This window comes from Lynx canadensis, chromosome A1, assembly GCF_007474595.2.
Source record: "Lynx canadensis isolate LIC74 chromosome A1, mLynCan4.pri.v2, whole genome shotgun sequence".
Classification (NCBI taxonomy): Eukaryota; Metazoa; Chordata; class Mammalia; order Carnivora; family Felidae; genus Lynx; species Lynx canadensis.
In genome coordinates this window covers 58799488-58812128 of record NC_044303.2, presented here as the reverse complement: position 1 = coordinate 58812128, position 12641 = coordinate 58799488, and positions in this window count along the sequence as shown.

Genomic DNA, 12641 nt, shown 5'->3' with positions numbered 1-12641 from the left:
GATTCCACCTACACCTGCCTAAATAACCCAGAAAACCGCCAGAGGATTAGCAGAACGGAGTCACCGGACCCAAGTGCAGACGAGAGGCCCACGGAAGAGGGTAGGAAGGGCGGCGAGGCGGTGCGCGCCCCACGGACTGGCGGGAGGGAGCCGGGGCGGAGGGGCGGCTCGCCAGCCAAGCAGAGCCCCCGAGTCCGGCTTGCAAAAGCGGAGGGGCCTGACGGACTGTGTTCCGACAGCAAGCGCGACTTAGCGTCTGGGAGGTCATAAGTTAACAGCTCTGCTCGGGAAGCGGGAAGGCTGGAGGACAAAGGGAGGGTGAGCTGCGGAGCCCCCGGACGACAGAGCTCAGTTTGGCGGGGAACAAAGGCGCTCGCCAGCGCCATCTCCCCCACCCATCCCCCAGCCAAAATCCCAAAGGGAACCGGTTCCGGCCAGGGAAATTGCTCGCTCCGCGCAAACACCCAACTCTGTGCTTCTGCGGAGCCAAACCTCCGGCAGCGGATCTGATTCCCTCCGGCTGCCACAGGGCCCCTCCTGAAGTGGATCACCTAAGGAGAAGCGAGCTAAGCCTGCCCCCCCCCCCCCCGCCGCCGTGCACCTTGCCTTCCCACCCCAGCTAATACGCCAGATCCCCAGCATCACAAGCCTGGCAGTGTGCAAGTAGCCCAGACGGGCCATGCCACCCCACAGTGAATCCCACCCCTAGGAGAGGGGAAGAGAAGGCACACACCAGTCTGACTGTGGCCCCAGCGGTGGGCTGGGGGCAGACATCAGGACGGACTGCGGCCCCGCCCACCAACTCCAGTTATACACCACAGCACAGGGGAAGTGCCCTGCAGGTCCTCACCACACCAGGGACTATCCAAAATGACCAAGCGGAAGAATTCCCCTCAGAAGAATCTCCAGGAAATAACAACAGCTAATGAGCTGATCAAAAAGGATTTAAATAATATAACAGAAAGTGAATTTAGAATAATAGTCATAAAATTAATCGCTGGGCTGGAAAACAGTATACAGGACAGCAGAGAATCTCTTGCTACAGAGATCAAGGGACTAAGGAACAGTCACGAGGAGCTGAAAAACGCTTTAAAGGAAATGCAAAACAAAATGCAAACCACCACGGCTCGGATGGAAGAGGCAGAGGAGAGAATAGGTGAACTAGAAGATAAAGTTATGGAAAAAGAGGAAGCTGAGAAAAAGAGAGATAAAAAATCCAGGAGTATGAGGGGAAAATTAGAGAACTAACTGATACACTAAAAAGAAATAATATACGCATAATTGGTATCCCAGAGGAGGAAGAGAGAGGGAAAGGTGCTGAAGGGGTACTTGAAGAAATCATAGCTGAGAACTTCCCTGAACTGGGGAAGGAAAAAGGCATTGAAATCCAAGAGGCACAGAGAACTCCCTTCAGACGTAACTTGAATCGATCTTCTGCACGACATATCATAGTGAAACTGGCAAAATACAAGGATAAAGAGAAAATTCTGAAAGCAGCAAGGGGTAAACGTGCCCTCACATATAAAGGGAGACCTATAAGACTCGTGACTGATCTCTCTTTTGAAACTTGGCAGGCCAGAAAGAATTGGCACGAGATTTTCAGGGTGCTAGACAGCAAAAATATGCAGCCGAGAATCCTTTATCCAGCAAGTCTGTCATTTAGAATAGAAGGAGAGATAAAGGTCTTCCCAAACAAACAAAAACTGAAGGAATTTGTCACCACTAAACCAGCCCTACAAGAGATCCTAAGGGGGACCCTGTGAGACAAAGTACCAGAGACATCACTACAAGCATAAAACATACAGACATCACAATGACTCTAAACCCGTATCTTTCTATAATAACATTGAAAGTAAATGGATTAAATGCGCCAACCAAAAGACACAGGGTATCAGAATGGATAAAAAAACAAGACCCATCTATTTGCTGTCTACAAGAGACTCATTTTAGACCTGAGGACACCTTTAGATTCAGAGTGAGGGGATGGAGAACTATTTATCATGCTACTGGAAGCCAAAAGAAAGCTGGAGTAGCCATATTTATATCAGACAAACTAGACTTTAAATTAAAGGCTGTAACAAGAGATGAAGAAGGACATTATATAATAGTTACAGGGTCTATCCATCAGGAAGAGCTAACAATTATAAATGTCTATGCGCCGAATACCGGAGCCCCCAAATATATAAAACAATTACTCATAAACAGAAGCAACCTTATTGATAAGAATGTGGTAATTGCTGGGGACTTTAACACCCCACTTACAGAAATGGATAGATCATCTAGACACACGGTCAATAAAGAAACAAGGGCCCTGAATGAGACATTGGATCAGATGGACTTGACAGATATATTTAGAACTCTGCATCCCAAAGCAACAGAATATACTTTCTTCTCGAGTGCACATGGAACATTCTCCAAGATAGATCATATACTGGGTCACAAAACAGCCCTTCATAAGTTTACAAGAATTGAAATTATACCATGCATACTTTCAGACCACAATGCTATGAAGCTTGAAATCAACCACAGGAAAAAGTCTGGAAAACCTCCAAAAGTGTGGAGGTTAAAGAACACCCTACTAACGAATGAGTGGGTCAACCAGGCAATTAGAGAAGAAATCAAAAAATATATGGAAACAAACGAAAATGAAAATACAACAATCCAAACGCTTTGGGACGCAGCGAAGGCAGTCCTGAGAGGAAAATACATTGCAATCCAGGCCTATCTCAAGAAACAAGAAAAATCCCAAATACAAAATCTAACAGCACACCTAAAGGAAATGGAAGCAGAACAGCAAAGGCAGCCTAAACCCAGCAGAAGAAGAGAAATAATAAAGATCAGAGCAGAAATAAACAATATAGAATCTAAAAAAACTGTAGAGCAGATCAACGAAACCAAGAGTTGGTTTTTTGAAAAAATGAACAAAATTGACAAACCTCTAGCCAGGCTTCTCAAAAAGAAAAGGGAGATGACCCAAAGAGATAAAATCATGAATGAAAATGGAATGATTACAACCAATCCCTCAGAGATACAAACAATTATCAGGGAATACTATGAAAAAGTATATGCCAACAAATTGGACAACCTGGAAGAAATGGACACATTCCTGAACACCCACACTCTTCCAAAACTCAATCAGGAGGAAATAGAAAGCTTGAACAGACCCATAACCAGCGAAGAAATTGAATCGGTTATCAAAAATCTCCCAACAAATAAGAGTCCAGGACCAGATGGCTTCCCAGGGGAGTTCTACCAGACATTTAAAGCAGAGATAATACCTATCCTTCTCAAGCTATTCCAAGAAATAGAAAGGGAAGGAAAACTTCCAGACTCCTTCTATGAAGCCAGTATTACTTTGATTCCTAAACCAGACAGAGACCCAGTAAAAAAAGAGAACTACAGGCCAATATCCCTGATGAATATGGATGCAAAAATTCTCAATAAGATACTAGCAAATCGAATTCAACAGCATATAAAAAGAATTATTCACCATGATCAAGTGGGATTCATTCCTGGGATGCAGGGCTGGTTCAACATTCGCAAATCAATCAACGTGATACATCACATTAACAAAAAAAAAGAGAAGAACCATATGATCCTGTCAATCGATGCAGAAAAGGCCTTTGACAAAATCCAGCACCCTTTCTTAATAAAAACCCTTGAGAAAGTCGGGATAGAAGGAACATACTTAAAGATCATAAAAGCCATTTATGCAAAGCCCACAGCTAACATCATCCTCAACGGGGAAAAACTGAGAGCTTTTTCCCTGAGATCAGGAACACGACAGGGATGCCCACTCTCACCGCTGTTGTTTAACATAGTGCTGGAAGTTCTAGCATCAGCAATCAGACAACAAAAGGAAATCAAAGGCATCAAAATTGGCAAAGATGAAGTCAAGCTTTCGCTTTTTGCAGATGACATGATATTATACATGGAAAATCCGATAGACTCCACCAAAAGTCTGCTAGAACTGATACATGAATTCAGCAAAGTTGCAGGATACAAAATCAATGTCCAGAAATCAGTTGCATTCTTATACACTAACAATGAAGCAACAGAAAGACAAATAAAGAAAATGATCCCATTCACAATTGCACCAAGAAGCATAAAATACCTAGGAATAAATCTAACCAAAGATGTAAAGGATCTGTATGCTGAAAACTATAGAAAGCTTATGAAGGTAATTGAAGAAGATTTAAAGAAATGGAAAGACATTCCCTGCTCATGGATTGGAAAAATAAATATTGTCAAAATGTCAATACTACCCAAAGCTATCTACACATTCAATGCAATCCCAATCAAAATTGCACCAGCATTCTTCTCGAAATTAGAACAAGCAATCCTAAAATTCATATGGAACCACAAAAGGCCCCGAATAGCCAAAGGAATTTTGAAGAAGAAGACCAAAGCAGGAGGCATCACAATCCCAGACTTTAGCCTCTACGACAAAGCTGTAATCATCAAGACAGCATGGTATTGGCACAAAAACAGACACACAGACCAATGGAATAGAATAGAAACCCCAGAACTAGACCCACAAACGTACGGCCAACTCATCTTTGACAAAGCAGGTAAGAACATCCAATGGAAAAAAGACAGCCTCTTTAACAAATGGTGCTGGGAGAACTGGACAGCAACATGCAGAAGGTTGAAACTAGACCACTTTCTCACACCATTCACAAAAATAAACTCAAAATGGATAAAGGACCTAAATGTGAGACAGGAAACCATCAGAACCTTAGAGGAGAAAGCAGGAAAAGATCTCTCTGACCTCAGCCGTAGCAATCTCTTACTCGACACATCCCCAAAGGCAAGGGAATTAAAAGCAAAAGTGAATTACTGGGACCTTATGAAGATAAAAAGCTTCTGCACAGCAAAGGAAACAACCAACAAAACTAAAAGGCAACCAACGGAATGGGAAAAGATATTTGCAAATGACATATCGGACAAAGGGCTAGTATCTAAAATCTATAAAGAGCTCACCAAACTCCACACCCGAAAAACAAATAACCCAGTGAAGAAATGGGCAGAAAACATGAATAGACACTTCTCTAAAGAAGACATCCAGATGGCCAACAGGCACATGAAAAGATGTTCAGCGTCGCTCCTTATCAGGGAAATACAAATCAAAACCACACTCAGGTATCACCTCACGCCAGTCAGAGTGGCCAAAATGAACAAATCAGGAGACTATAGATGCTGGAGAGGATGTGGAGAAACGGGAACCCTCTTGCACTGTTGGTGGGAATGCAAATTGGTGCAGCCGCTCTGGAAAGCAGTGTGGAGGTTCCTCAGAAAATTAAAAATAGACCTACCCTATGACCCAGCAATAGCACTGCTAGGAATTTATCCAAGGGATACAGGAGTACTGATGCATAGGGGCACTTGTACCCCAATGTTCATAGCAGCACTGTCAACAATAGCCAAATTATGGAAAGAGCCTAAATGTCCATCAACTGATGAATGGATAAAGAAATTGTGGTATATATACACAATGGAGTACTACGTGGCAATGAGAAAAAATGAAATTGGCCTTTTGTAGCAACGTGGATGGAACTGGAGAGTGTAATGCTAAGTGAAATAAGCCATACAGAGAAAGACAGATACCACATGGTTTCACTCTTATGTGGATCCTGAGAAACTAAACAGGAACCCATGGGGGAGGGGAAGGAAAAAAAAAAAAAAGAGGTTAGAGTGGGAGAGAGCCAAAGCATAAGAGACTCTTAAAAACTGAGAACAAACTGAGGGTTGATGGGGGGTGGGAGGGAGGGGAGGGTGGGTGATGGGTATTGAGGAGGGCACCTTTTGGGATGAGCACTGGGTGTTGTATGGAAACCAATTTGTCAATAAATTTCATATATATAAAAAAAAATAAATAAAGATTACTCTTCTTTAGAAGGTGATAGTAATGCATTCTAGGCTACCACCGTGTGTTATGGCAATACATTGGATCTACTAAAAAATTATTAGTTCAGTTGTTTACATTGTATTCTTTATCATTTATTTCATGAGATTTAAGACATGTTACTTGGGGCGCCTGGGTGGCTCAGTCCTTAAGTATCCGACTTCCATTCAGGTCATGTTCTCATGGTTCCTGAGTTCATGTCTCACAGCGGGTGAGCTCGTTGCCCTGCTTTGGGTGAGCATGAGCCCACTTCTGGTGATCTCTGCTTCTCTCTTCTTTCTCTTTCTCTTCTTCTTTCTCTCTCTTTCTCTTTCTCGTTCTCTTTCTCTTTCCTTTTCTCTTTCTCTTTCTCTTCTATTTCCTTTCTCTTTCTCTTTCTCTTTCTCTTTCTCTCTCTCTCTCTCTCTCTCTCTCTCTCTCTCTCCCTCTGACCCTGCTGGGATTCTCTCATTCTCTCTCTGCCCCTCTCTCACTTGCATCCTCTCTCTCTTTCTCAAAACAAAACAAAACAAAACAAGACTGCTGTTACTTAATTTCATATTTTTAACTTATTTATGTTTTCTTAAAATCAATTGCAAGTCATTTACTATGTTAATGGCCAAAATATCATTTATTATGTTAATGGCCAAAATATGAGCAGTTCTTTGTAGCTCATAATCTCTACAAACAAACTGTCTTTTTTCTCAAATTCTGTAGGCTCTTCTAATTATACAGAAACCTGAGAGATGGGGTATTCATTGTCATAAAACTTGGGGAAGAATGTCTTTTTGATATTTACTATCACCAAATCTGGCATATGTGCATATTTTCAACATATTTAGCGTTTACAGAAATAATCCTGGAGATAAAAAAAAATAAGGAAAAATAAAAATATAAATATGTATACTTGCTATTTTAATTCCCCTATAGGGCATAATGATACCTCTAAAAATGCCTTATGTATAAAGTATCTTTTAGCATTCAGAACATTGAAACCACACGTGGAGATAACTTCAGTTACCTCATTGGGATTATATTCTATTTTTATCTCTAGGACCAGTAAGTGCAAGGGCAGCTCTTTTGAGAAAGGCAGAAACAAAAACTGCAATCTTAAAACTAAAGACAAAAGAAAAGCTGCTCTCAGGTCTGAGAAAGAATGTGGTGCTTTCCCAAGGCCATTCTGGCCTGGAAGGAGAAGGGAAGTTTGTGTGGACAGAGTAACAACTGCTTGGGATTGTCAGCAGTAGGTTCTGACTTGCACACTGAAGCTTTGCAAGCATTTCGGAGCAGAATGCATTTTTTTTCAACAGATCAGCAATCCCATAACAAAAATTCACCTAGGCATAGACTTTAGGCTGCATCTAAATTATTGATGAATTTAGTAACTTGCTGATAACAAAGCTTTTCTGGTCCCAGGCTCCTCATATGCAAATGATCAACTGCTCTTTCCTGAGAGTAAAAGCTTTTTTAATTGCCTTTGATAGTTTATCAATAAACAATTAAAAACACAAAAAAAGAGAATAATGGGGGGGGGAAGAAACTTACTTCACAAAATCTCTGTGGGATGTATCACATAGCCAGATAAATTTATTTTTTTTCCTAAGAGAGAGATAGAAGTTAGAGATTTTATTTCTAGATACAAAATTTTAGAATCATTTGAAACTAACAATAACATTGTATACTTTTAGATATTGTGATGCAAGTTTTAGAGATTAACTGCAGGCCTAATAATATGTGACAGGTTTTTAAATACACGATGCCAAAAAAGATTTGGAAGATAGAATGTCCAGAATTCTCAAGTGTTTGGGTGTCAGGAAGGGGATGAGTGGGCCGTGGGGGGGGGGGGGCGGATATAATTGCTTAATATCTCTGTTTCATTCTTAAGGTCTCTCAATCTTGACAGTAGGGACCTTTTGAGCCTCATAATTATTTGCTGCGATGACATGTCTTCTACTCCATTGGGTGTTTGACATCATCACTGGCTTCAGCTCACTGAAGGCCTGTAGCACCAGTTCCAGTAGCAACCTGTCCCCAAGCAAAAAATGTCTCAAATGTTTCCAGACATTGCCAGATATCCCCTGGGGAAGTGTGAAGCAGTCAAAATTGCCCATAGTTGAAAATCAACACTGTAGTGTGAGTAGAAACTAAATGGTCAATACTAGATCAAAGAAGAAAAGAACAATAAAAAAAATTGAAAAACACAATCACATGTTCCTAAATTGCAAAACATATTGATCCTGAAATCCACTAACAAACTGTAAAATAAATTGTTTTTAGAGATAGAGTATGGAATATACATAATCAAATTATATTCAATCACACAATTTGAGCCAAATCACAAACAGAAATAGATAAAATATATAAATGGTCTCAAAATTTTATTTTTACTGTTTGGAATCAATCACTGCCAAATAATTTTAACTGGAACCTCTTTATCTATGTTATTCATTTTTGTACTGAATTGCTTATGGGTGGCTCAGAGCTAAAAAAAAAATTCATTATCAGTAGATAATCCTTGGATTGGGTCCTTAGTCAAGGAATGGTGGACAATTGCCAATAGTTGGGCATTTTCCATAGTTGTATTACTCTTTTCCTTTAAGAAATCTAAGTAAAACATCGAGATAACTGCTTAGGTTGCTTAATTAATACAGGTCCAAGTAACATAATGACTGATAATTAAAAACAGATTTTCCCTCCATCTTTTGTAGAAGATAATGAAACCTGTAACAATCTCTAAAAAAATAATATTCTTAATGTTCATTCCATGAACCAAAAGACAGCTATGATAGGCCACCAAAAGAAATTTGAGTTTACTCGTGAGTCAATATAGTATGTAAAAGTTCTATGAGTTTATGCAGAAGTGTCTTGTATGTGGTGAGGATTCAAAATAAAAAACGACCTTAGATTCTCAGAGTAATGTGTAGTCCCCCAAATCAGACATTGTTGCAGAACTGTGAATTTTGTTTTTACGTAAGCTCAAGGTATGGTTATATAGGACAATGGTACAGAACGATTTTATTCACTTTGGTTTTATACAATTAAAGCTATCATAATTACAAAAAGAAAAATATGAAGTGATAACTTGGATATTTTCAACTTTCACCCAGCTATGAAATTAACTGAAGATTTTACTTGTTATATTTGAGTGTAACTTCAACATAACTTCATATATGATTTTGCTCAATTTCTAAAAAATAATACAATAGCAAACATATTAAAATGTTGTCACACCCTTGGGCACCTGGCTGGCTCATTCCATAAAGTGTGCAACTTTTAATCTCAGGGTCATGAGTTCAAGCCTCATATTGGGCATGGAGCCTATTTAAAAAAAAAAAGTATATATACCATATCACTTCTGTAAAATTTGGATTTAATTCCATCTAATGTTATATGGACCGTAGGTATTTGAGGACTTTGTTGCAAAGTCTCACTCTTTTCTTTGATGTAAGATAAAATAAAAATAACTTGCAAACTTATCTCCAACTTTTCTAATGAGATATTATTTTTCACAAGTTTAAAAATTCAGCTGTATTTCACTGGTGCAGCTAGTAGTTTTGAGTATTTACTTGAAATATGCGATCCTTTACATGTTCCTTATACTGCACTTTTTTCTTTTAGCACTATGGCAATATTTACATACTCATCATTGAAGTGTAATATATTAGTCTCTATTCACATTATTTTTTTGCCTAGCTAAATGTCATATAATAACATTGTCAAAAATACCTGCCCTCATATCTGTCTAACCAATTTTTATAATCATATTTCCTTCCATTTCCCTTCACACTGTCCTTGAGTAACTATGAGTTTTAATTTTTCTGAATCTTTGCACATATTGTTTCTTCTGGAAAATACAATCTTTTTCTCTGAGATAATATTAAATGTCATCTTCTCTACTTTACACAGAATAAGATATTTCTTTCTGATGTTTCTACAGCCTTGCCATCATACATCAATTATATAAGTCAATGAGTGGATTTTCTTACTAATTGTTCCACAGTAGAGGCTATATCTAAATTATTTACCTATCTTTAATCTGTAGAACATAATCTGGCATATACAGAGTGCTCATTAAATCTTAAATCAATGACAGAAGAAATAAATGACAATGGAAGTGGCTTATAAAGACACACAGAGACTTGAGGGTTATTTTTGGATGTTTAGTTTATTTCTAAAAGTTGTAAGGAATCATTATAAGCTACCAGTGATATGAGTTGAAAGATACTGTGTAATTTGGAAGGTAACTTCCAGGAGATTGAATTATAAGTCAGTGAGAGAGTAAAGCAGAAAAATCAAACTGGAAGTTATAGCAAAAATCTAGGCAACATAGGATAAAGAATTGAATTAAGCCAGTGATAGTTGCAATGAATAATAAAAAGGGATAGAGAAATGGAGTGTCTTAGATTTCCCATAAACTGGGAAGAGTGAATTGTACACATAATTAATAAATGCAGTTATCAAAACTGGTGGTTATTAATTAGAACTATGTTCATCCAGTTAAAGTTTAATAAGACTCAGGTACCAAATTAAGTGGCTTACATACTTTATTTCATTAAATCTCTAAGCAATTTTATGTAGTTGGCATCAGTAATCTTATTTTGCAAATAGACCAATATTTGTAGGTCACAAGTTAATTTATGTTAGAACTGAAACTTTAATGCAAATCTATCTCAATCCATAATATCTCTTGTGAAACATTTAGTTAGTTTGATGAAAGCAAATTAGACTTTGATTAAATATGGATAATGTGCAGAAGACAAAGAATTTCCTTATTTCTTAATCACCTGTTGTTATAGAATATCTCCTTTAAATCATTATTACTCTTTCATCCAAACCCCATTTTTTTATGCTATAACAATTTTGATGACTGTTGAACTTGCTGTTTTTAGTGGAAAATTCTAGTTCATTTAGAATAATTTTCCCTAAGCCTGGTAAATGAGCAAACCACTAAGAGTTAAGGCATAATGGTGGTGATTAACAGATGTTAGGAACTTGGGAATCTTGGGAAATATATTGTATGACAATTAGAAATCTTAATCATCTGGATATGCTGCACCAGTGGTCTTCATCTTATGAGATAAAAAAAACATAGAGGGAATTGCACATACAACAGATGATAATAATAGAAATTAAGGGTAATTCAAATAAAAAATCATTACCTGCTCATGGTATAATTACTAATATTAAGTAAATAGCCTACAGCAATATCAAATATAATAAGCCAATAACAGGGTGAAATCAAGTGCAATTCCTCTTTGTGCCTGTTGTACTGGTGCCTTGTGCAGCTTAACCACTCACTGTACAAGACTCTTCAGTTTTTATGAAAGGTTATTACAAGAGTTGCATTACTATCTGCCAGGTGGATTCGAATCCTCCACTTTGACTTCCAGCTTTTGCTATGATCTTACGTAATAGGATGTAAGAAGCATGTATTTATTTTTACACGTGGTTAAACTAAAAGTCGGTCAGAAATAATGAATCTTTCATTTTCCATCCCCTTCCAAATATGATGTATTTAACACTTCCTCTTCAAGGACAGCCTTCAGGACGCTTACTATTAGAGAAATCTTGCATAGGAGGTTTAAGAAAGGCTAACTCATTCCGGACTGTAATGTGAGTGGGAGCGGGTTTCAATGTGGCTGCCCCAACCAATCACTGACGTAGCAGCCAGTTGTGCTGTGGCCCATGAAGCAAACCATGAGCTGCACGAAGCTATCAGGCCACAGTAAATAAGGTTAGTTGAGAAATAGGCTAAAGTATAGATTTTCTATACTTTATAATATAAAAATACAAGAAAAATAAAATAAAAACAAAAGCAGAGCAGTTCAGCTAATAGAGTACACAGAGAACAGAGAACAGCCATGTGTTCTTGTTATATAGTATATACTGTATAGCTCTACACAAATTTAATGCCCGGAGTTAATCTATATTTTTTATAGCAATGCCTTTTATTTTGTAGTATATTCAAAAAAATTTTTTTTAACATTTATCTATTTTTGAGGAAGAAAGAGTGCAAGCGGGGGAGGGGCAGATAGAGAGGGAGACAGAATCTGAAGCAGGCTCCAGGCTCGGAGCTGTCAGCACAGTGTCGGATGGGGGACTCGAACCCAGGGCATGAGATCATGCCCTGAGATGAAATCGGATGCTTAACTGTCTGAGCCACCCAGGCACCCCGTATTTTGTACTATATTTTTGACAGAACAATAAACCAAAAAAATGAATGAAACGATATAGCATTTTTAATAAAAAATTGCCATCCAAATTTCTATTTCTCAAAGTTGATGCCATGTAGCTTACACCAGAAGGATATCAGAATATTACAAACTACATAAAACACAGACATCTGCTCAAAGTTGCTTCAGCATTTTCTTCAAAGTTTACTATTTACATAAAAAGATGCACACAAATTTTTAACATGTCCACTTGAAGAGCATACATTTATATATTGCCCTGTGAAGTATGATTTTTCATTTGGATCAAGTGATTTATTTATTTTCCATTTTCAATTACAGGTTTTATTTTTATTTTTCATGTGTGTGTGTGTGGTGGGAGGCAAGTATAAAAGAAAATAATAGATGTTAATATGCTGGCTGCATTACCAGAAGAAGTACATTTCAAAGAGTTAAATTATGCCTGGTTTACATGAGTGTCCTCAGATTATTCAAATAGAGAATCAGGTTGTTGTTGTTGTTGTTGTTTTCCTAGTGAGGATTTAATTATTTTCATAGAATTCATGGAGTCAAAGGAAAGCTTTTGA